The sequence below is a fragment of the Lissotriton vulgaris genome, unplaced genomic scaffold (genome assembly GCF_964263255.1).
Source record: "Lissotriton vulgaris unplaced genomic scaffold, aLisVul1.2 SCAFFOLD_859, whole genome shotgun sequence".
In the NCBI taxonomy this organism is placed as follows: domain Eukaryota; kingdom Metazoa; phylum Chordata; class Amphibia; order Caudata; family Salamandridae; genus Lissotriton; species Lissotriton vulgaris.
Window position 1 is genome coordinate 576,448 of NW_028241521.1, and position 22,484 is coordinate 598,931.

Sequence of the window (22,484 nt, forward strand, 5' to 3'; positions counted from 1 at the left end):
TGCATGCATAAGCACAATTTTAGAGCAATATCATTTTGAGTTGAGGTCTCTGAGAAAAGAGGAGTCAGTGGACGAATGCATAACTAGTTTGAGAAAGTTGGCATTTACATGTTAGAGTAATGTATCTACCGATGAAAGGACATGAGGCCGGTTTACAATCAAATGTAAAATTGAGTAGAATTGTGGGTAAAATATAAGCCTTCATTCGAAGAGGTGATTGTGGTAGCAAAAAAGGGTCAGGGGCGGCCTTAGGCAGGTGCAAGCTGTGCACCTGCACAGGGCCGCGAAACCCCAGGGGCCGCCACGCCAATATATATCCTTAATATAATAATCCTCTAAGGATGGATACATATTTGTGTGGTGGCCCCAGTGGCAGGGATTTGGCGGCCTCTGGCTCTATTCCACTTCCAAACACCCCCCGCCTCTTCACTGGCCTCCCCGCTTTCGTTCCTCCTGGTTCCTGATTGGCTTCTTTTTTCCCTACCCACTGCTGGCCCGCTGGTACAGGCGTATATAAGCCACGGCCACCGCCATCCTTTCATTCCCTGTTACTCTTGCGTGAAAGCAACTATAACCTTTTCTTCTCTCGACGGGGCAGTCGTCTTACAAGTTTATCTAAAGTTTTTATAAAGTACTGGTGTTAGCGCAATCGTCATAGTAAATATCTGGTGGGATAGGGGGCACACGACATTGACGTACCCTTTGCAAGCAAAATTAAGAGAATTCGAAAACGAAATAGAAAGGCGGCTCAGCAGGCATTCGTAGCGTCACAGGAAGGAGCAATCCTATACTTTATCACCGAAGGGAAACCTAAAGATGGAGAATCCTCCATCCAGAGTACTGCTGATGCACTAGGTGAGACACCATATTCGACATGGTATTGATATTAATGTTTCTGGGCAAACAGCCACTGATTCTTTCTCTGTGCGGGGGCTGTGGGTCCAGGACCCCGGTCATGGCCCTGGCACTGCAGCCGTCTGTGCCAGTTCTTCACGTTGTGTGTCACAATACCCTCCTCCTCCTAAATTTTATCGTTCTGAGATGAATTCGGAAGGGTAGGAGCAGCCGTAGGTACTGGTCATCTATCGCCTTTTCTGGATGTTTTATTAAAACACCTTCATGTCTCAGGAAGGTGTTTTAATAAAACGTCCAGAAAAGGTGTTATATGACCAGGTAGAGGGCCCCGGAAGAGGGGGTCCGGGCGGGGAGGAACCCACCGGAGCTCAGGATTCCTGAGCTATGGGGGGCTCCCCCCCACCCGGTCCTCCTCTTCCGGGGCCCCCTACCTACGCTCTACCTACGCTCACTGCCCAGGGCCGCCATGAGCCTAGAGCCGCCCCTGAAAGGGTGGAGCACTTGCTAAATCTGCTAATGAGTTGAGCAGTGACAAAGGAGGTCTGAGTGTGCATGATGTTTTAACGTAAGAGTTAGTGCTTATGCTAAACTTTAAACCAGAGGTATGTGAAAGAGTTCAACGGAGCATGCTGGCTATTACACTAAAGCCATAGACTCCCTAGACAACCTTGTTACATGTAATGAATGTGGGGAAAACAGGTTATTTCTACAAGTGTTTCAGAAACAAGTACAAGATAAACCTCCCTGTTGGAATTTGCCCTTTCTGCAAAATCACCCGGGATTTTATGCCTTTTTGCTGAACCCTTTTTTTTAATACCACATAAATACACCCCACATAAAACCAATCTATATCACATAGCAACAATCCATGTAAAAACACTCCACACCATTCCACATAATTCCCATCAGCATAATATCACTTAAACCCACACAGTTCCACGCCACACAATTTAGCTCCATATATTTCCATTCCACACCCCATAATTCGACAACAAATTTCCAGTACCCTCAATACCACATAATTACTATCCCTATAATTCAATGTTCACCATGCAACATAATTCCACTTCACAAATCTACTCCACACCACACTTTTCCACGCCGCACAATTCCATGTCTGACAGGGTCAGTCCAACCCACATAATTCTACTCCACATCACATACATCAACTGCATTAACATAAGTAAAATATGTTGTCCTTTACAACGCCAATAGCTTTACCTAACACAAATGCAAGACCGATTTCATTGCAAATGCTTGTTTCAGATATGTCAAGGGGTTGGTAAGGAGACATTTTCTTATTAAACAAGAAAGTAGTCAGCAGTGGTACCGTATGTACCCAAAGGCAAGATGGTCATGCTCATTCAATCGTTAATTTATTAAAGAATGAGGAATTACGTTAAGGCTTTTATATAGCACTGCTTTACTAAAACTCAAAAAATGTATCTAAAAGCCCAGTTGTGAAGCGAGGGTAATTACTGAGGCAGGTTATGTGAACACAGCGTACTCCAGCGAGACACTGCCAGAGGCAGAAGCTGTCAAAACTTTCACAATGGCTTCTGATGGTCTGCCAATGGGCGAGTCCCATAACCTAATGAGTAGTCAAGGCCTGGAGAAATCTTCTCTATTTATACTCGGGTTCAACAGCAGATTCTTACTGACTGTTCGCAGGTGTAATTTCCGAGAAGGAAGCGTCTGCCCAAAAGCATCGTGCTCAACATTTCTTTGTAAGTATCAAGGCATTGCTCTAAAATCTGTATTATGAAAGGCTATGAGTGTTTTACTGGTATTATTAATGTTTCTTTTTTGTATTGATCGGCAAAGAAGGAGGAAAACAATGACTCCGGATTTCAGACCATTTCTGAGTCCTGGTAGGCATTGTTAGTAAGAAGCTCCTTTGGAACAGTTGTATTTAATACTTTGGGATGGATGGGATAGTGCACATCTAGGGATGATTTCTGCATAACTCATTGCTTTGCCGCACACAATTTATGGGATCGAACTGGTAAAAACTACTTTATGCACTGTACAATTGAAGGAATGTGCAGAATAGAATACCACCAGTAAGATCACAGTTGACCAGCACTTACCAGCACATTTTGCATGGCAGTACAGTAATCAAGCATAGATAACACGCATTGGCAAAGTCAATAAGTCTCCACTATGAGAGTTGTTTTTTTAAGTGAATTAGTGCTGTGTAAACCACTGACCTTCTAAAGCCTGTCCTATGTCTGGCCAGCCTCATGTTTTCCGAACAATATCATGCAAATAAATATATACATATTTGGAAGCACACAATCAACGTTCTTTCGTCATTGGTCTGTTGACATGTTACTCATATTCTATTCCCTCCCACTGCAGCAATACATATAGATCAACATACCAGCCCTCTTCTGCCATTGAATGCCTTTACTTTGAGTGACCACATTTTGCCAGTGTACACAAACACCTAAAAATTGGTTTGCTAAAAATAGAAATTGTTAAACACTTGCACTACCCAATGACTAATGGTCCCTAGTATGGTTACAACAATTATTTTAACAACTTTCAAACATTTAATGCAAACTACAATGTTCATTCCTTACTATAAACCAGGATAATGAGAAAAAGTAATTAGAGTAGCTGATGTATCTTTGGAGATTTCAGGTTGTAGCCACACTCTCTAAATTGCAACCATTTCCAACTGACTAGAAAGAGTCCTGTAGTAACTACTTGTGAAATTGCATCTCCCCGTTTGGAGTGTTGTACAAGCACTGTCAATATAAAGTAAGCACACCTTTCAATTCAGAGACAAAACTTACACCTTCCTAAATATAAAACGTCAAACTATATCATATCATTAGGCTTACCAGTGCATGAACGTTCTCATAAATAGTGGGATGTGATCGCAAACTCCAAAAAACAGAAATGTATTTAAAGGTGTAACTTCGACTCGTTATTGTGAAACAGCTATGGCAAAAAACGAATCCTATAGAAAAGAAGCACAAATGAGTAAAATAGCAAAAGCATGTATAGTAATGCATATACTAAAGCCACACCCTCCTAGCTTCGTACAAGTCATTTGAAGCAGTTGCTTCTGACTTGAGTTGAATCTCTATTAGCAGCAAGTGGAACTGCAGCTTCATGAAAATAGATCGGTTCTTTTGCATTTGATTTGTGAGAGACACCAAGTAACTACTAGTGGAACTGCAGCTTGCTGAAAGAGTTGTAATGCTTTGCATTTAACTTGTGAACACACCTAATACTTGACTTGTGGAAAAGTAACTTCATACAAGAATATCAATTCATTTGCATGTGATCTCTGAGGAACACTTAGTAATGACTTGTGGAGCCGCAGCTTTGTGATACACGTCCAGTTCTTTTACATTCAACTTATGAGGGACACCTAGTAACCACTAGTGGAACTGAAGCTTCATGTAAGAACTGTAATGCTTTTGCCTCTGACTCGATAGGGAAACCTAGTAGTGACCAGTGGAGCTGCACCTATATGTGAAATTTTCAAAACTTTTACATTTTACTTGTGAGGGACACATAGTAAGGACTTGTTAAGCTGCATCTTCATAAAATATTTTAAATGTGTTTGCATTTGACTTACAAGGGGCATATAGTAACAACTTGAGGAAAGGCGCCTTCATGAAAGAAAATCAAAGCTTTTGCATTTGACGTCCTATTTATGGTGCAATTCTGCAACACGACTGTGTTTATAGGGTAATTTCTCAGGTTAGAGCTTCTTGCCAATGTTGAAATTAAATAGGTCAGATTAGAAGTTTTTCTTGTATTTGCTGTTATTTCCCCCTCCTCTTGGACCTAAAAGTAAATAGGGGTACCTCTCTTCTTATATAATTATTCTGCGTTCTGTCCATCAATTGTTCTCTTTGCATTTGTGGAAGAGGTGTGGCGCAGTGGCCAGGGTGCCTGACTTCGGATCACAGGGTTCACAGTACGATCCCGGCAGCAGGTTAGCCCAGCACCATGTCACTCTGGGCAATAGCTTGCTTAATCTTCCCGACGGCCCCCAGCGCCGGGACACCTCAGTCGGAGGTAGCTGTGCACTTTACAAATGCTGGCATTTACATTTACATTTTGTCACCCCGAGTGGTACAGGCATGCCCAGACATCGGTCTTGTGCTTGCCATGCCACTGGAGTCAGCTATCCTGGTTGATGAAGGGTCAAACCCTGAAACCGGTCCTAGGATGCTTGTTTCCAGTCCACGGAGGACCTGGCCTGGCAGTTCGGTCTGGACTGTTCCCATTGGTCGCAGGGTCAAGACTTATCTGAATATGGCTGGGTTCAAACTGGAATGGCATGGAGAGCAATAAAACAATGGATTTAGGCCCAGATAGCTGTACTGGGATGAATGTATGACATTGTTATGCATTATGTCCATCAATCATTCTTTTTGCATTTGTGACCCGAGTGGGACGGGTATGCCCAGATTTGGGTCCCAGGCTCTCCATATCACTGGAGTCAAGCTTACCTGGCTTAGAAATTGGATTTTTGGTTGGCTAGGGCATGCGCCCAAGCCAGGCAGAAACCACCTCTCTAGTCAGAGCGAGGGAGATACATGCTGAAGATAACCCCTGCTCACCCCCTTGGTAGCTTGGCACAAGTTGTCAGGCTTATCCCAGAGGCAATGGGTAAAGCGTTTGTGCAACACACACAGCAGTGAAACACTAGGTACACCACAAAAGAAACTTCACACAAGGTAATATCAAAAATAGCCTTTGTATTACTCATAAACACATTAGAATCATAATCACAAACGTACACTGTGCCACCTCGTATTAGACAACACTTTACAGGGGATTATATACATGACAGGGCCAATTGGGTCACTGTCAAAAACATTAGAACTGGTAGTAAAAGATACCAAAACCAGTAACTACTGGTAAAGATACTTTTCATAAATCACATCAGCATTAGGCATAAATCACAGTATGCATAAATCAAATTAGGTAGAAACAATCCTAGGCATGTATCCTACATTAGCATAAATACCATTAGGCATAAACATATTATGGCCCTCATTAGGACTTTGCACCCTATCAGCACCTCAGGCGCTCACGGGCCTGCTGGCCTTCCACTGGTGCCCATCTGGGACTTTCCCGCAATGCCCTATGTCCTAAAGTCAGGGCTCAAGGCTGCCACTACAGAAGGGTGCCAGCCTAAAAGGCCGGCACCAGAAATGGGGGGGGGGGGGCGAGGGTTTCACTCACCCCTATCTCTCATGAAATCAAAACAATGCCCCCTTCAACATTGTAGCTGCCAGCAATCGGGCGGTGCATCTGTGTGCAAAAATAAGCACCCACAGTGCCTCTTCAGCCCTCTTACTGGGGCTTCTATTGTGGCCCCAAAAGGAGAAAGGCCCCCATCGTTGCAGCTGCCTGCACCCTGGTGGCGCAGCTGTGAAGAATCAGCACTGATACCAACAGTGCCTGGGGAGCCCCGGTCACCCGGCTCCTCCTGGTGCAATCAATTGGCCCAACAGTGTGCCCTCTCCAGCCTCACTCACCGGAGCTTTGTTTTCTTCATTGCAGATGCAAGTTGCCAGATAGAGGCGGTCACTGAGGGAGTCCGCTATGCTCCGGTCCTCCTCTCCTGAGACTCTGTCAGCCCACGAGGCTCCTTCTTCCGTGGCCGGCACGCGGGGCTCTCCTCCTCAGTGTGGGGAGCCCCGCCCTTAGTCAGGCAAGCGCCACCTGGCTTCTGGTTTGTCTTCGCCTGGCTTCCGGCAGGGATTCATGGAGCCAAAGTCTCTGTCGCGCCTTGGTCCCGTCAAACTGTATACAAATGAAGGTATTGGATCCTACAGCTGACCAGCCCGGATCTCAACAATTGATAAACAGAACAAGATGGCTGATCAGGATTATTTCAAGAAAAATCAGGACCCACACAGCCCATATGTACTGCGTGGCCAACAGTTTTATATTACAAAAGAATTTATTTTCATTTATAATCAAATTTCATTAGTTCATCCAAAGATGACATCAAAGGAAAATTCTGTCAAGACAGTCAGTTCAAAAACATGCAATTGTGTTTACAATATATACAAGTGTACATACATTTACGGTGAATACTCAAAATTTCACAACACCAAAAAGAAACTTAATACAAAATAGTTATATTCCAAACCAATTGCAACATAAACAACATTTACACGAAGCACAGTATTTACACATGGGATGGAACCAGTCCTTTTACTAGAATACCAGTGGACAGGCGGAGCTAAAGGTGGAATAAGGTTGCCTGCCTATCTCACAGCACCTGTGATGGAATGTTTATAAGATTGCCAGCAAGGGCCCACAGAAGTGGTATTGGTTAGTCCCTAGCTGCACCCTTATTTCTTGTCACAGGCTGGGGGTCAACGTGTTTCGAACCGTAGATGTTGTAGGTTCTCCTCAGGACAGGGACTGGGTAAGAGCTTATCTGCACAACGAGTACAAAGGCTGCACACTGTGAATGGGAATCTATCCGCCCTTTGTATCTCTTTTGGCCAGTCCCAGGAAGATTCAGGGAAAGGCTCAGTTAAGAGTTCTGCTATAAATTTCCTCACTTTAGGGCCCTCCTTCTTCTCCGGGATGCCTAAGAAACGTAAGTTATTTCGACGAGCCTGGCTCTCCAATTCAGATAATTTGTGGCTGACATCGTCCCGATGTGCTTTAATAAAATCTAATTCAGTTTTCTGGGCGGTAACTTCATCTTCTAAAGCCGCTATTCTTGTCTCCGCTTCAGTAACTCTAACTGTTGTTTCTGAGCAAATTTTAATTACCCTGCGTACAGCATTCTTTACTTTACTACATGTGGCTTGAGTTTTCTTATTTTCCGCTTTAATCTCAGCCCTGTGGCACATCATTGTTTCATATATAGTGGCTAGAGTAATATCTTGAGGGTAGACCCCCTCAGATGGCCCCTTCTCCCTTTGGAAACCCAAATTATCAGGCGACGCAGTCCCAGATTCTGGCAGTCTGACATTGCTCCCTGGATTACCCACATTCATGAGAGTTTTCTTAAGTTGACTCACTCTCTTCCTGCCTCTCTTTACTGTGGCTGAACTTGCATTTGGGGAGGCAGTGTTTGATGCCAGTTCTTCATCCGAGTTACTCTCCTCCTCATAATATGTCCAGTCCTTGCTGGCATTTAAACTGCCTTGTGAAGAGGCGTCGGAGAGTGAGAACATTTTTTCTATTGCTTCCTGTGAGCCTGTTGGATCTTGTGAAGAGGCTTCCTCAGACAGGGCCCAGGAATCTATCACAGCCACTAAACTGTCCAGACTGCCAGATACAACTTCATTAGAGATTGGAGCTAGGCCTCCAACAATGCTTCCCTCACCTCCTATTGAGTCAATAGACACGATCCCCTGCCTTGATAAGTCATTACCGGCGTGAGAAGCATTGTCAGTACTCAATATGCCCGATTATTCCCCCTTTTATTTATTTAGTAAAGGCGAAGCTTTAGATTTAGAAATACCACCTGTGCCTGCCCCTGCATCCACCTTTGTAATGCCTTCAGTGCCTTCCGTGCTACCGCCTGGGGTATGTTCAGCTCCTTTTGCCTTTTGCTGTTCAAATAGCGCAGGTAGGGTGTTTACTCCACGAGTGGCGCCACGTGCCGCAGTCTTCCCGTGAGATCACCCCCTCTTTTTTCTTTAGGTGTAACAGCGGTTTGCTTGTTACTCTCTTCCACCAATTTACCAATGGGATCCTTCTCAACTCCCTCAACACCCTCAGATGCAGACTGCTCTTTGCCTTTGCCACTACGTGTCGTCACTTTAGGTGGCATCTCTTTTCTTTTTGTCCGGGAGCCCCCACGCCCCCGAACCACACAAAGCTGAGGGGACCAAAATAAAGGATAGAATCCACCAAGCCGATATCCTCTTATGGTCCGACAGTAGGAGACCCGCTGTCATCCGCGCTCTGCCAAAAAAAACGCTCCAGCCGGAGCTACACGTAGCTGGCACAATAAGTAAAGTACAAAACACTAGTAAATTCTGCGAGCTGAATTTTTGTTTCTTCAAGTTTCTCCAGAATTTCTTCAGTCAGCCGCTTTAATGCCCCTTCAATGCTACTTCAGAGACATATCAACACCAGGTTTCGCCCTCACAGTTCCTCCCAGCCCAGGCAGCAGGCAACAACCATGGGGGGGTACGAGGAGCAACTAAGCAACAAGACGTTAGCAAGAGAAAAATAAAATAAAATGAATACATTTTTAAACCAGTTTGCCCTTACCGCATTTTGAGTGAATCAAGCAGCACAAGTCAGTAGTCCCTTTGTGTGTTTTTTGTCTTACCAACGTGAAGAGTAAAACACAATTTTTTTCCCAAAGCGAGGAAAGTCAGCTCGCTGTTTGCTCTTGTTCGCCCGTTACGTTCTCGTTATCATTTCGCTCAGGCTGCTGCCTCCTCCGAGCGTAATTGCATCGCTGAGTCAAACACCAAATCAGGCGACAGATCGAGCGCCAAGTCAAGCGCCAAACACAACCAGGGTCCGATGACCCAGGGCAGGCTCACCACCGCAAAAGATTCCAAGGGGTGCCTTCAACCAGGACACTCAGCCGCTGTCCGCAGTCCGTCCTTCAGAGCTCCATATGAGCGAACAGCACCGCACCGCCGGGAGCAACCCAAACACAGCTGTGCACCATAGGTAAGGAGCAGAGCGCCACAGGTGAGACGCCAAACAGCCGCCGCAGCTGGATCTTGCAGCTGGATCTTTAACCAAGTCTTCCGTTGTTGCACAGTCTTGGGAGGATTCCTGTAATGTGTCGATATAAGGTGGCAAAATGCTTCGTTGGGACCCGTAGCAACAGGGGTCCGTTACCTTCTCTCGTCCGCTACAGGGAGCGGAGACTGGGCTGCTTACACAGCCAGCAGAACGGACGCCATCTTGCCTCAGTAAGTTATTATTACTATTCCAAACATACCAAAAACGCTGCTCCTCTCATATTAGGAATTACCATTGAAACACTTATCAGGGACTCCCCAATGTATTCCTATGGGAGGACAGCCTCACAGCAGTGAGAAACCAAAATGGCTGTTTGTCACTAACAGGATGTGTCACCCAGTTAAGGTACATATCCTACCTTTTACCTACAATGCACCCTGCCCATAGGGCTAGCTAGGACCTACCTTAGGCTTGACTGACATGCAGTAAAAGGGGGGGTCACAGACGTGGCACCCACTTTATGTGCCACCTCACAGCAGCAGTCAACTGCCCGCACAGGCCCTGCAATGGCACAGGCCTGAGACATGTTTGAAAGGCTACATTGGTGGGTGGCGCAATCAGCGCCGCAAGCCCACCAGTAGCATTTAATTTACTGGCCCGGGTATCTGAGATACCACTTTACAAGGGACTGACAGGCAAATTAAATACACCAAACAGGTGTAGCCCAACCTTACCATGTCTACCATGGAGAGCACACACACTTTACACTGGACAGCAGTACTAAAGTGCTCAGAGTCCTAAAACCCCCAACACCATCCCAGAAAAAAAGACTAGGAGGGAGGTAAAAAATTCAGTGATGACCCTGCAAAAGGGCCGAGTCCAACAAGAGGTGAAATCCCGAAACCAGTCCTAGGATGCTTGTTTCCTGTCCAAGAAGGACCTGACCTGGCAGTTCAGACTGGACTGTTCACATTGGGTGCAGGGTCAAGACTGATTTGCATATGGCTGTGTTAAAACTGGAATTGCATGGGGAGCAATACAACAATGGATTTAGGCCCAGATCTCTATACTAGGGTGAATGTGAGACATTGTTTTGCATTCTGTCCATCAATTGTTCATTTTGCATTTGTCACCCAAGTCGACAGGTATGCCCAGACGTGAGTACCACGCCATTGAAGTCAAGCTATCCTGGCTGATGAGGGGAGAAACCCCGAAACCATCCCTAGAATTCTTGTTTCCAGTCAAGGGAGGACCTGGCCTGACAATTCGGGCTGGACTGTTCCTATTGGGAACAGGGTCAAGTCTGATTTGCATATTGCTGTGTTCAAACTGAAATGACATAGGGAGCAAAACAACCATGGATTCTAGCCCAGATCTCTGTACTGGGGCAAGTGTATGACATTGTTCTGCATTCTGTCCATCAATTGTTCTTTTTGGAAGGGACAGCGCAAAAACAATCAAAGGAGGCATTTTCCTTGTTCTATGGGTGCTGTTGAATGCAGCACACATGGAAGGAGGAAAAAAAGGAGAAATATACAAAAATATTCTTGTTAATGCCTTATTTGGGAAGGCATTAGTTTTGCCACTGAACCAGATTAATGCTATGTTGTAAATCTTGGGCAGTGTAAAAAGCCATGTCTGTTGCATAGGAACACCAACAACAACACTCATGGAACACCCCTTCCATGCAGAGAAAGGCCTTGATTAACTCCATATTTACAAAGCCAGGAAAAGCCACGCAAGGTGGCTTTGCGTGCCCTTGTAAATATGGACTGGCACACTATGACTCCAGAATGTCACAAAAGTAAAAGTGCTGCAGCAGCACTGTAAATATGCCCATGGCTGTGATCCAGAATTGGAATGAGAGTCCTGGCATTAGAGCATTTTGGTATATTATCATGCATGAATAAACCACACTCAAATAAGATCATAAAAACCCAACTTAGTTGTGAAAATGATTTCTCACTCCATGCAGAAGCCCGATGTAATTAGAAAATGGATAAACGGACAAGAGTTCCTGCTTGGGATCACACAGCTTTATTCCCATGGGAATATACTGCTCCTGGGCCTTCCACCTACTGTACATTAACAGCACCAAAGGACACTGCGAATAGTGGATGTTAAGCTATCCAAAAATTTAACAGGAATCACCCCCGCTCAGTGCAGCGCTGGTCGGGTAAAAGGGCTGCATGGAAAGTGAATGGAGTGCTGAAGCAAGGATTTGAAGGCGCAGGCACAGGCCGATTGGAAAAGTGGGCCAGACACTGCAGAGTTAAAGGGATGGTGAGCAGTGGGCATGTCTCTATTGCGAGGTGAGGAAGCAGCACTCAGATTTGACAGAGCATTTTCCACAGCATCACACCTCTCTTTAAAAAGACAGCACACCTGCTCTCACATAGCAGGTGAGCATCCCATCGCAGCAACTCCAATCAGAGCACAACGCATGGCATTTATATTGTTAGACCTGTTTTTTTCAGCAGGTTTACCCCTAGAATTTTCTTTTGGTCCTCCTGTTTTTGACCCTGCTTTTATTGGTTTTAAGACTCTGGGCACTTACCACTGTTAATCAGTGCTAAAGTCTATATGCTCTCAGTGTAAACTGTTTATGGATTGGTGTTTCTATGATTTGGTTATTTCATTTACTACCAAGACCCTGGTACAGTGCATTGTATGTGCTGAGGGCCTGTAAATCAAATGCTGCTAGTGGGCTTGCATCACTGATTGTGACACCCACACAAGCAGCCTTTCAAAGGGGTCTCAGACCTGCCACTAAGTGTCTGCGTGCAGTATCTGTTGCAATGTCGACCCGGCAAGTGCACCCACTTGCCAGGCCCTAATCTTCCCTTTTTTTACATGTAAGCCACCCTTAAGGTAGGCCCAAGGTACTCCTGTGGGCAGGGTGCCGTATATGTGAAAGGTAGGACATATACTGATGTGTGTGACATGTCCTGTTAGTGAAATACTGTAAATTTTGTTTTTCACTATTGAAAGGCTACCTCTCCCATAGATTAGAATGAACGTTTATTGATTATAAATGTTAGAAGCTGGCATTCCCACGCGCACCGTTGTTGTCAAGTGCACGACCCAGACCCCCTGCTCCCACGTTAGGTCAAGAAAGGAGGCCGTCAGAGACAGCCCTGCTCACCCCCCTTAGTAGCTTGACACGAGCAGCCAGGCTTATCTCCAATGCACAAGTGTTCAGTATGTGCAATCACGCCCACAGCAATCCCAATGATGTCACCACAAGTGGACTCCAAACGAGTTTGTACAAAACGAGTATACTTTATTTAAAATGATATACGAAATGACCACACAATACAACTCCCACATATATACACTGGGTAATATTGTTTCTGGTGGGTTGGGCAGTCCTAATCCCCATCCACCGCTTCTAACCAACAGTTACGCTGAATTTTAACCGTTCTCAACAGGTTAGGTACGTCGTATCACTAGATTCACACATTTTGCAAAATACAAGGAATACTGCACTACTTAACGATGGGTTCCTGTACAGTGCCACAGGGAAACAATGCAATGCGTAGCATCAAGATCATGTACTGAGTCAACACAAGATAATGCAAATTGGTTCGCTACCAGCATGCCCTGTTCAAGAAAGGATTACAGCAACGCATCACACTGTAATTACGTACAGTGCAATAAAAAAACAATGCAATGCGTGTCACCAGCAGCATGCACTGTGCAAGGAAGGAATAAGGTAGTGCGTCAAAGTGCAATTCAGTACAGTGCAGTAAACAACCAATGCAGTGTGCTACACTATGATCCTGAGTTCTTTAAGCACCTCTACTGTCAGACGTTGTCCAATAGTTTGATAGTTTGTTAGTAGCAAATATGCAAATTGTTATACAACTGTTTTTAGAGGTTGTGCAACCTGTTGCCCCCAACACGGATCAACTATGGCACCCAATTTCCACTCCGGGACCTGGCCTCTGTACTGCCCTGTCCGGGACCAGCATGGACCGAGATCTGGGGCAAAGCATCAGGCCCACACAGCTGCCAACAGCGAGAGGCCAAGAGAGTGTCCCTCCAGGGCCACACCCCGCCCCAGGCAATGATCCACTTTACCGGGGGGGCACGACTCCACTCTCCTCTCCTGCCGCAGCAGCTAGGCCTCACTCCAGAACCTTGTCACCAGGGGCAAGGCGCGCTCGGCCCCGTAATTCAGCTCTTGGGGGCTGCGGGTCCTGGGCCTCTAACGTTCAGCACACACTCCTTCCATGAAGCCTTCCTCACGACGCCTGTGCTACCTCACGTTTTTTTTTTGTCCTCATCTCCACTATGGTTGTGATCTGCTGAACTTCTGAACAAGGAAGAAAGGCATAAAGTGGTGCTGGCGTGCTGCCTCAGTCAAAGACTGTTGAGGTAAAGAGAGGTGAGTGGAACTGCAATAACCCAACAGCTACGACATACACCATGCCAATCTTGGCACCTTGTTGCTTGGTTGGCAGATACTAACCATAAGCCAGTTACCACCATTGCTTATAACCACCAGTGTGCCAACGAAAAGGTGAAGTGGCTTAGCAGGGAGAGTATATCATGGCTACGTAATCATCGGAACTGAGGGGGAAAAAAACAGCAACAAAAAAAAAACACCCCAGTACAGCTAGTGAGACCAATCAAGTAAATGCCAGAAAGCTCTTTTATCTGGTTTCCCTGCCCTGGCGAGATCTAATTTCGATATTTGGAGGATTGAAGTACACCAGTCATGTAGAGATGGAGGGGAAGCCTCCTTCCATTGCTTGCAGATTTCTCTGCGAGCCACCAGAATAGAGTAGAACAAAAGGTTTTTGGCTGGGCTTCGATTCTGATCCACTACACCGAAGATTCCGAGGCGAAGGTCCATAACCACTGTAAAGCCGATGGAAGATGTACGTTTGTAGCTGATTGAATCCCAAAAAGACGTCAGGTGAGGGCAATCAAAGAACATATGCGCATCAGAGGCCGCAACTAGTCCACACCGGGCACATGCCGCCGGGTCCCCCGTTGAGAATTTAGACAACCTCTGAGGAGAGTAGTAGGCCCTATGTAGGGTGAAAAGGTGATTCCTACGGAGCCAGGCTGGTTTGACTAGATCCCACAAGACATTACAGGACGTTAGCCATAGATCGTTCAAGTTCAGGCTAGGCATCAAGGAACCCCACAGTAGGTCGGGATATGGAATTCCGCATCAATCTCTTCCAGGATTAAATTGTACCATAGAGAAACTTCTTTAGATACAGGTGGTTTATCGAGCAAGAGTGATTCCAATTGACTGCCTCCCCCTAGAGGCATGTTGTTATGACTGGGGATTCTAGCGGAAAGGGCTTGAGCCCAACTTGATATTTGCAGGTATTTAAGTCTTGAAAGGTTAGGGCCCACTTTGCTCACTAGATATTCCCATGGAAGCAGAGTCCCTTCCACAAACAAGTCACCCCATGTTGATATTCTGGCATCTTTTAGTGGGATTGCTAGTATATCATTCACCCAACCTGGAGCAGCGGGGAGATCCCATATGGGAGATCTGTTTGAGTAATACCCTAGTTTTATGGAAGACCTGAGATTAGACCAAATTCTTGCTAGGCCCTGCAGCACCTTCAATTTAACCATTTCAAAAAATTTAGGGTCACCAAACTTGAAAAGAAAACCTGACTGCCCAACTCCTTCACCCTTTAATAAGGCCGAAAACATCGTCCCTATACCCTGGTCTGTTGGCATTTTTAGCAACATTCGTGCGTGTGACAGTTGGAAAGCCCACGCATATATCTGAAGGTCAGGACCAGCCAGACCCCCTTTCTCCCTCCGACGCCTTATTTTCTTCCAAGCAATTCTTACATTTTTATTTTTCCAAATAAATGAAGAGATGTCACCCTGTAGCTTTGCCATCATAGATGTGTCAAAATAAAGTGGTATGATGTTAAAAATAAAAGACAGCTTAGGTAGAATGGACATTTTCACCAGATTTGCACGACCCAGAACAGTCTGGGGAAGATGTCCCCAAGACCCCAATAACTTCCGGCACTCTTTAGCAACTATAGCAAAGTTGGTGGAAGCAATCAGATTGATATCTTTAACAATTCTTAATCCAAGATATCTCAGATTTGTGCTTAGTTGCTCGTAGAATCCTGTTACATCGCTATTCCACACCACTATTTCGTTTTTGATGTGCTTACCTCATACCCTGAGATTTTCCCAAATTCCAGGGCTAGATTGATAGCTGCGTGGAACACGGTATTGATCTCTGACGTCCTGATCATGACGTCGTCCGCATACAGGGACACCCTCCTTTCCCAGTCTATGTATTTAAAAGGCTTGATGTTGTTGTCCTCCCGAATTTTTTGAGCAAACGGCTCTATATAGAGATCAAAAAGCAAGGGGGATAGAGGGCAACCCTGCCGCATTCCCCTTGTAATAGCAAATGGTTCAGACAGACCTCCATTAATCATGACAGATGCGGATGGCTTATGATATAGGAGTTCCACCGCTCTGCGAAAAGCCTCACCCACGCCGAATTTAGCCAAGGCCCCCGACAGGTACAACCAATTGACCCTGTCGAAGGCCTTGGTGGCATCCAGCGTGAGGATAGCCAATGGCGCAGAGGACATGGTCGCCATATCTGTTGCTCCTATAAGATCGTACGTCAGCTCGAAGAGCTGGCGACCCTTAACAAAGTCCTTCTGATTGGGATGTAAAACTACAGGAGCAACCTGGCCCAACCTCTTAGCCAGGAGCGACGCAAAGATTTTATAATCAGCGTTAAGGATTGATATGGGGCGGTATGAACCGCAATCGGTAGCAACCTTACCTGTTTTCAAAATAAGTGTAATAGATGCGTTGTTCCAGGAAATTGGGGGGAGTGCTCCTTCCTGCAATATTTGGTTGAATAATACAGCAAGGAAGGGAGCTATTTCACCCACAAGGTGCTTCTATATCTCGGCCGGCAAGCAGTCAGGCCCCGCAGCCTTACCCCCCTTGCTACCATGTATCGCCATCACCACCTCCTCTTCCGTAATCGCCTTATCTAGAGATGCGCTTTATTCCGGGGATAGCAATGAAGATACAGTCCCTGCACTAGTTGTGATGGAATCAATGTTATTACGTGCCTGATCGGTTCTAGACTTCCAGGCCAACAGTTTGCCTGCCCCTTCTCCAAATTCAAAATGGGCTAGTTTACTCGCTTCCCATTTCTGGAGGATACGCTGATTTAACACAGAAGCCAGTTGCCCTTTAAGTTCCAGCAGCTTCTCCTGCTTGTCCAGTGAAGTAGGGTTGAAAACATTGCTACAGGCATCTAGTTCAGTTTGCAATGTTAACAGGTTGGCCTCTATAGATGCAACTTCTTGTGTGTACTGCCTCCTACGGAGTACAGTCTTATTCTTAATGACCCCTCACAGGGAACACTTAAAGGCGTCCCATACAGTACTGGAGCCTGCAGAGCTGATGTTAATTCGCATAAATTCCCGTGCTTCTGATCTAATGTATACGACATCATCCAACGATGAAAGGAGGGACCGGTCGAAAGACCATGACCTTGCCGGGGATTGAATTACACCGACAAAATCTAAAGAGACTGAAGAATGGTCCGACAGGTGCGATGGTAATTAGCTAACATTTTTTACGGAATCAACCAAAACTCGGCTTATTAGGAAAAAATCGATCCTGGATTGTTGGCGATACTTGAAATTCCGAAAAGAAAAGTCAGATTGCTGACCCGCCCTTACTCTCCAGATGTCTATGAAGCTGTATTGATGCATGCATTTGAGTAAGAAAGCTGTAGATTTAGACAATGTTTGTTGTCCACTAGATGGAGTCTTATCTAGAGAGGGGTCAAGCATGATGTTAAAATCCCTTGCTATTATGACTGGTTCTGAGAAGTGCAAAAGTTCGGAAAATTGTGATTCTAAGGCTGAGGGATCATCCCTGTTAGGCCCATAGTAACCAGCTATAGTTAAACGGGAACCACCTATAACCACGGTGGTGATTGCCCACCTACCTGCCGAGTCTACCTTCTGTGTGATTAGTCTTGTGGTGATCATTTTTTTTAAAAAGGATAGTCACACCCCTTGTATTAATTGATTGGGAGGTAGATACTGACAGATCTATCCATCTGTTCTTTTTAAACACGTCAAATAGCTCAGCCTCAACTAGATGTGTCTCCTGGAGTATAATGACCTGCGCATCAAAATCCCGTAGGTATTGTAAGATCCTATTTGCTCTAGGTTTGGTGCGCAGGCCATTAATATTCCAGGAGAGGATCCTGAGATTACCCATAACTAGTACAGCTGGATACATGCATGCAGCCCTTAGCTATTACCAGTAGTACGATCCTTGCCCATACCACAAAAAGAAAATTGTCAACAACCAATTTGGAAATGAGGAACATTTTATGCTTTGAAACCCAACCCCCCACATCCCGGTGAACCCCACACCCCCACCCTTGAGGACCCTTGTACTGTCTAACCGGAACATGTCCGGTTTGTGGTACCCCCTACCCATTCTGAGCCCCTACAGAGCACTTTTAGCTATAAAGTTGAGAACTAGATTATATTTTCTTTGTAATTTATCTGCTGTATTCCCCTCCGGTTGATTAAGAAAGCTGTTTTGATTTCGGAGGTACAACCTAGCTTCATCTATTGATTTCTCCCTTTTTTAATTATTTATTCCCCCCCTTTTTTTTATTTATTTATATGTGGCTCCCCCCTCTTTCTTATTTGATTTATTATTTATTATTTTTTTTTATCTCTAACCTTACCACCATGTGTCACAAAAAAGAAAAGACAAAAGAAAAGGAGGAAGGGGACGGAGCAACAAGGAGAGTCAGGAAGTTGTATGACCCTAATCTCCTTACCTTAGTAACCCATACTAGAAGCCGGAACCCCCCTCAGCCCCCTTGGTCTCACCAAGGGACATCAGTAGCTCGTCCACGGCCTGAAGTGAGCGAATGTTAAACATTTTATTGTTAAACATTATTTTCAGAGCTGCGGGGAAACTCAGCTGCCCTGTTGCACCTAACTTCCTAAAAGCCTCCATTCTCCTGCCCAATTCCCATTGTTTTGCTAGAGTAACCCTTGATAAATCAGATCTTATTTGAAAAGTAAAGCCTGCTGCTGATAGGGATTTTTGCTTGAGGGCTAGGTTAAGAATGTGGTCTTTTAACGAATAAGTGTTCACTAAGATCTTTCGTGGCTTAGTTCTCTGTGGGTTCCACCTAAAGGGGTCCCTGTGTCCGCTGAATGTCATTAGCTAGCTCCTCTTCAGATTGATCCAAGATGAGAGACTTCTTTAGAAGCAAAATGATGTAGCGCATGATGTCTGATCCTTCACTGCCTTCTGGTATATTCAAAATCCGAATATTGCTGCACCTCGCATTATTTTCCAAGATCTCCATCCTGTCTGCCAAAGCAGTGTCCTCTTTTTTTTATTTCACAATTTCCTCCTTAGCATTATCCCGTTCAACAGACATCCCCGCAACTGTGTCTTCCAGCACTCCAGTTCTTGAGAAAAGACCATCTATCTTACTGTCTAAGGACTCACAATAAGTTCTGATCTCTCTCGGAATTACAGATGACTCTTCAAAGCCCCGTTTAATGTCAGCCGTCAAGGTGGAAAACATAAGCTGTAAGGAAGAGACTGAAAGATCTGGAGGCATATTTGCCTTGGAGGCTGAAGGGATAGAAGGGGTCCCGCAGGTAGAAGATGAATTGGAATCAATTTGCTGCGAGATATTTAGATTTAGGTGCTCCTCTTGGCTTTGACACCCCAGGTCGTCTGGCTCAAGGTCTGTGTCTTCTTCATGGCATACATCGTTGCTTTGCTCGTCAAAACTACTGCAATCTCCTACTCCTACTGTAACGAATCTACTTGGAGTGTTAGAAATTGCTGCCTCACTCCTTGGTTCGGTACTGAGCTCCGAGGGGGCTGCTACCAGGGGGGCACTGACAATGACATTGATATTGACATTTGATTTTACTGGTGATTTTGTCGGTGGAGTAGGATTCAAGGCAGAATTTTCATTTATCGGGGGGCTGTTAGATGCGACTCCCACCCCAGGTTGAAGTTCCTTACAAGCCTCCTCCATATTTACATTTGCTGCCAGAGATGGAACAACAATAGGTATACAGGCAGATAAAGAGACTGATCGAAAAGGTAACTCAAGAGCGGATGCTGTTAGAGGATCAACCAGGCCCGAATAGTCAGACTGAACCATAGTTGTGGGTAGACCTGGTAGGACAGAGACTAGAGGAGGATGACTCTGAACCAAATTTAACACCTGAGGAATGACTTTGAAATAGGAGCGCAGAGAAGGCGTTATCCTAGAGCTGGAATCAAGGACAGACTTGGCTAACTTAGCTGACTTTTTAGTCCTTTTCGCGCGTTTATCTTTCACCTCAGTAGAGAGATATGATGAGGTTTTAGTGGGTGACTTAGAAGGCGTTTTAGAAGGTGTTTTAGCCAGCTCCTGACCCCCCTCGGCGCTGCCCTGGGTCGATACCCCAGAATCCAGCCATACAAAAGCCTGCACAGCCAACTCAGGAGTCCTCCCCCTCCTCCCCTCTTTCTTTTTAATGAGTTTACCCCCCCTGCTTTGGTCTTTACTACCTTTTCTACCTTTGCTGCGTGCCCCCTGACTTGTTGTCAACAGCGATACCCCAGCAGCAGAGAGAGCCAGGAGCGGCTGTGCGTTAAAGGGGGGTTCAATTGGGTTTAAGCTGAACTCTCTAAGAGTGGTAGCTCATGTGGAGCCTAATGTAGTACGCTCCCCCTGCTCCGTGCCCAGACCTGGCCCTTAGTCCAGCACCCCCACTGCAGGAGACTGGACAGGCTCCCAATCAGCTGACCCCCTCCCTACTGGCTTCCTCACGTTGCCTTCGAGGGCCCGATCACTTGGCCCTCCTCTCCAGCGCTGTTAGGACTTCTTCGCTCCCTGGTGCTCACCACTCCCCGGTACTCCTCACCAGCACCTCCGGTGGCACCTTTGACATGCACCCCTGGTGCGTCCAAGACTAACTCCGTCTCCTTGTGCACACGGTCTTCAGGCGCTCTCCACTACTGCCAGGCTCGCATCATAATACGCATACTGCGCATCTGAGTCTCACCTTTCCTCCTGGTGCACACAAGGTACCAGGCGCTTTCCACAAGTGCCCTGGCTGCACCACCACATGCTGACCCACATGTCAGAGACTCACTCCTTCTTAGTGCCCACGATGTCCCGGCACTCTTCACTAGTGCCTGGACTGCACTGTGACACGCACCACCTGCGCGCCCCGAATCTCGGCTCTCTTCCACGATGCCCAAAATCCACAGGCACTCCAACACCTACAGCCGCACCAAGACTCGCACCCTGCGCGTCAGAGTCTTGATTAGCTCCTGGTGCCCATGATCACCTTAGGAACCCTTCCGAGGTCTCAGGCTGCAATGACACAGTCCCACCACCGCACCACTTGAGACTTCCTGTAAACGTTTATGTTCCTGTGTTTCCGAACAGGGAGCCAGCTCACCTCGGGCCCTTGGAGTACAGGACGCAGCACACAGCAAAGTCCTGCTCAGGAAGAGGGGGAGACACAACACACTGCAGCTCCCTTTCAGTCTCTCCTTGGTTAAGAGCTACAAACTGCCCACAAGCCCCAGATCACGGAGCAAGGGTCAAGTGTCTCACGCAGCCTATTCAGCAACTCTTCCTGAGGCAGAGATTTTCTTCCCGATCTCAGACAGGTCAAAGCCGCCAGAGACTCGACCAGTCTGCGGAGTCTTCAAAGCGCTCCCAGCACTTCTCTGAACGATACCGAGACCGTTCTCGATGACATCATCAACATAACCAAAGTCTTGGGGTTACAGTTCTTCCTGTTATACCCCTCATTGTCTTTGAAGTTTCCTTGTGCTCAGGGGTCCCTGACCCCTCCCTAAATCAGTCTTACATATCTCCCCCCCAGTGTCACCATCCTCTCTTTGATACTGGGGGCCTGGATCTTTAATCACTCAGAGGGAGATGGGTCTATTGTTTTATGGCTCTGAACCAGGCCTCTTCACCTCGCAAAGCCTTTCCTTCTCCCCGCTCCAGGTGCAGGGCGGCCTGGCTCTGTCTCCACCCCTCCCCTGGAGCACGACCTCCCTAGGCCTTTCTCACTTCTCCCAGATCCAAGCAGGCAATTCACATTCTGCTGAGACACACAAAAAAGGTCTAAAGCACAAACTCAGCCATTTCTTCAAACAGCGGTTTCTGGACACACAGCGACAAAACCATCTATCGAAAAAGATGTGTTATGGTGCTGTGAGTTCAGACATACCAAACTACACCCAGCCTCCCCCATTCTGCCCTATGGGCAGGATGGCCTGTCACCAAGGAAAATGAAATGGAGTATTTTCCACTGTCAGGGCCTAGCACCCAATCAGGCTCAGGTCCTGCCTTTTACCTACTCTGCCCCTTGCCTAGGGGTTACCCAGGATGTCCTACAGGGGTGCCCCATGTGTATGCAAAAGGGGAAGTAAGGATTGAAAAGTGGTAGCACTGGTCAGGACAACATGCTAAAAATGGTCTAGTGGAAAAGCAAAACGTTTAAGTGAACTTTAGCCAACAAGGCCAAGTCCAAAAATAACATCTTATAAATATACCTTCCCATTTGGGACAAGATAGAAAGATGGAGTTTAGTATGCCTGAACTCAGAATATAAAAATGCATCTTTTAGTAAGGATGGTTTCTATATTGTGTGTTTGAAAATCCCACTTTTAGAAAGTAGGTATTTTCTTGCTTAGCCAACTTGTGTGCCTCTGCTAGTTTTTTGATTGACTGTCTGGCTGGCTATGGAGTGACAGGGGCTGGGGATGTGCATTCACTGTAGACAGCCACTGGGGGGGGGGGTTGAGGTGTGTCCTGCCTTTCCTGGATGAGCCAGGGTGGGGCTGAATAGACCTGGGCTGCATTTAGAGTAGAGGGAGGAGATTACCTTTCACCTGAATGGGACTGGTCTGCTTACACAATG

The 22,484-nt window shown here is 46.1% G+C and overlaps 1 protein-coding gene across 1 annotated transcript in view; it reads left to right on the forward strand.

Annotated features, from left to right (window-relative positions):
- The first annotated feature begins 2,494 nt into the window (after positions 1-2,494).
- The window catches only part of LOC147671270 (uncharacterized), a 53,533-nt gene continuing 33,543 nt past the window's right edge, over positions 2,495-22,484 (forward strand). The window contains exon 1 of the mRNA XM_086948111.1: positions 2,495-2,582. The gene's annotated coding sequence lies outside the window, so the exon portion shown is untranslated. The remainder of the gene's footprint in view (positions 2,583-22,484) is intronic.